Below are 3,889 nucleotides of genomic sequence, written 5' to 3'. Positions count from 1 at the left end.
CATTAGTTCCTGCCAAGGCAGCAGCTACTCTTCCTGGGGTTTATTATGGATCTCCATTAGTTCCTGCCAAGGCAGCAGCTACTCTTCCTGGGGTTTATTATGGATCTCCATTAGTTCCTGCCAAGGTAGCAGCTACTCTTCCTGGGGTTTATTATGGATCTCCATTAGTTCCTGCCAAGGTAGCAGCTACTCTTCCTGGGGTCCAGCAAAATTAAGGCAGTTATACAACTTTAAAACATTACAATACAATCACATATTTCACAACACATTGTGTTCCCTCAGGCCCCTACTCCACCACCACATATCTACAGTACTAAATCCATGTGTACGTGTGTGTATAGTGCGTATTTTATCCTGTGTTTGTATATATGTGTCTGTGCCTATGTTTGTGTCTCTTCACAGTCCCCGCTGTTCCATAAGGTGTATTTTTATCAGTTTTTTAAATCTGATTCTACTGCTGCATCAGTTACCTGATGTGGAATAGAGTTCCATGTAGTCATGGCTCTATGTAGTACTGTGCACCTCCCATAGTCTGTTCTGGACTTGGGGACTGTGAAGAGACCTCTGGTACAATGTCTTGTGGGGTATGCATGGGAGTCTGAGCTGTGTGCCAGTAGTTCAAACAGACAGCTCGGTGCATTCAACATTTCATTACCCTCTCACAAATACAAGCAGTGATGAAGTCAATCTCTCCTCCACTTTGAGCCATGAGAGATTGACATGCATATTATTAATATTAGCTGTGTGTACATCCAAGGACCAGCCGTGCTGCCCTGTTCTGAACCAATTGTAATTTTGTGGGACCTGACCACATGACTGAACAGTAGTCCAGGTGTAACAAAACTAGGAAGGTAGAAACTAGGGCCTGTAGGACCTGCCTTGTTGATAGTGTTGTTAAGAAGGTAGAAACTAGGGCCTGTAGGACCTGCCTTGTTGATAGTGGAATGTGAAATGTCAGAATAATAGTAGAGGAATGATTTATTTCAGCTTTTATTTATTTCATCACATTCCCAGTGGTCAGAAGTTTTACATACACTAAATTAGTATTTGGTAGCATTGCCTTTAAATTGTTTAACTTGGGTCAAACGTTTCGGGTAGCCTTCCACAAGCTTCCACACATAAGTGGGTGAATTTTGGCCCATTCCTCCTGAACAGAGCTGGTGTAACTGAGTTCAGGTTTGTTGGCCTCCTTGCTCGCACACCTTTTTCAGTTCTGCCAACAAATTTTCTACAGGATTGAGGTCAGGGCTTTGTGATGGCCACTCCAATACCTTGACTTTGTTGTCCTTAAGCCATTTGGCCACAACTTTGAAGTATGCTTGGGGTCATTGTCCATTTGGAAGACCCATTTGCGACCAAGCTTTAACTTCCTGACTGATGTCTTGTGATGTTGCTTCAATATATCCACATCATTTTCCTCCCTCATGATGCCATCTATTTGTGAAGTACACCAGTCCCTCCTGCAGCAAAGCTACTCTTCCTGGGTTTATTAAGGATCCCCATTAGTTCCTGCAAGGCAGCAGCTATTCTTCCTGGGGTTTTATTATGGATCCCCATTAGTTCCTGCCAAGGCAGCAGCTACTCTTCCTGGGGTTATTATGGATCCCCATTAGTTCCTGCCAAGGCAGCAGCTACCTCTTCCTGGGTTTATTATGGATCCCCATTAGTTCCTGCAAGGCAGCAGCTACTCCTCCTGGGATTTATTATGGATCCCCATTAGTTCCTGCCAAGGCAGCAGCTACTCTTCCTGGGGTTTATTATGGATCCCCATTAGTTCCTGCCAAGGCAGCAGCTATTCTTCCTGGGGTTTATTATGGATCCCCATTAGTTCCTGCCAAGGCAGCAGCTACTCTTCTGGGGTTTAATTATGGATCCCCATTAGTTCCTGCCAAGGCAGCAGCTACTCTTCCTGGGGTTTTATTATGGATCCCCATTTTAGTCTGCCAAGGCAGCAGCTACTCTTCCTGGGATTTATTATGGATCCCATTAGTTCCTGCAAGGCAGCAGCTACTCTTCCCTGGGTTTATTATGGATCCCCATTAGTTCCTGCCAAGGCAGCATGCTACTCTTCCTGGGTTTATTATGGATCCCCATTAGTTTCCTGCCAGGCAGCAGCTACTCTTCTGGATTTAATTATGGATCCCCATTAGTTCCTGCCAAGGCAGCAGCTATCTTCCTAGGGTTTATTATGGATCCCATTCGTTCTGCCAAGGCAGCAGCTACTCTTCCTGGAGTTTATTATGGATCCCCATTAGTTCCTGACAAGGCAGCAGCTTCTCTTCCTGGGTTATTAAGGATCCCCATTAGTTCCTGCCAAGGCAGCAGCTACTCTTCCTGGGGTTTATTATGGACTCCCATTAGTTCCTGCCAGGCAGCAGCTACTCTTCCTGGGGTTTATTATGGATCTCCATTAGTTCCTGCCAAGGCAGCAGCTACTCTTCCTGGGGTTTATTATGGATCTCCATTAGTTCCTGCCAAGGAGCAGCTACTCTTCCTGGGGTTTATTATGGATCTCCATTAGTTCTGCCAAGGTAGCAGCTACTCTCCTGGGTTTATTATGGATCTCCATTAGTTCCTGCCAAGGTAGCAGCTACTCTTCCTGGGTCCAGCAAAATTAAGGCGTTTACACTTTAAAACATTACAATACAATCACATATTTCACAACACATTGTGTTCCCTCAGGCCCCTACTCCACCACCAATAATCTACAGTTACTAAATCCATGTGTACGTGTGTGTATAGTGGCGTATTTATCCTGTGTTTGTATATATGTGTCTGTGCCTATGTTTGTGTCCTCTTCACAGTCCCCGCTGTTCCATAAGGTGTATTTTTATCAGTTTTTTTAAATCTGATTCTACTGCTGCATCAGTTTACCTGAATGTGGAATAGAGTTCCATGTAGTCATGGCTCTATGTGTACTGGTGCACCTCCCATAGTCTGTTCTGGACTTGGGGAACTGTGAAGAGACCTCTGGTACATGTCTTGTGGGTATGCATGGGAGTCTGAGCTGTGTGCAGTAGTTCAAACAGACAGCTCGGTGCATTCAACATTTCCATTACCCCTCACAAATACAAGCAGTGATGAAGTCAATCTCTCCTCCACTTGAGCATGAGAGATTGACATGCATATTATTAATATTAGCTGTGTGTACATCCAAGGACCAGCCGTGCTGCCTGTTCTGAACCAATTAATTTTGTGGGACCTGACCACATGACTGAACAGTAGTCCAGGTGTAACAAAACTAGGAGGTAGAAACTAGGGCCTGTAGACCTGCCTGTTGATAGTGTTGTTAGAGGTAGAAACTAGGGCCTGTAGGACCTGCCTTGTTGATAGTGTTGTTAAGAAGGTAGAAACTAGGGCCTGTAGGACCTGCCTTGTTGATAGTGTTGTTAAGAAGGTAGAAACTAGGGCCTGTAGGACCTGCTGTTGTAGTGTGTTAAGAAGGTAGAAACTAGGGCCTGTAGGACCTGCCTTGTTGATAGTGTTGTTAAGAAGGTAGAAACTAGGGCCTGTAGGACCTGCCTTGTTTGATAGTGTTTTAAGAAGGAGAAAACTAGGCCTGTAGGACCTGCCTTGTTGATAGTGTTGTTAAGAAGGTAGAAACTAGGGCCTGTAGGACCTGCCTTGTTGATAGTGTTGTTAAGAAGGTAGAAACTAGGGCCTGTAGGACCTGCCTTGTTGATAGTGTTGTTAAGAAGGTAGAAGACTAGGGCTGTAGGACCTGCCTTGTTGATAGTGTTTTAAGAGGTAAGAAACTAGGGCTGTAGGACCTGCCTTGTTGATAGTGTTGTTAGAAGGTAGAAACTAGGGCCTGTAGGACCTGCCTTGTTGATAGTGTTGTTAAGAAGGTAGAAACTAGGGCTGTAGGACCTGCCTTGTTGAATAGTGC

This window comes from Salvelinus sp. IW2-2015, unplaced genomic scaffold (genome assembly GCF_002910315.2).
Source record: "Salvelinus sp. IW2-2015 unplaced genomic scaffold, ASM291031v2 Un_scaffold3496, whole genome shotgun sequence".
In the NCBI taxonomy this organism is placed as follows: Eukaryota; Metazoa; Chordata; class Actinopteri; order Salmoniformes; family Salmonidae; genus Salvelinus; species Salvelinus sp. IW2-2015.
This window is presented reverse-complemented; position numbering follows the sequence as displayed.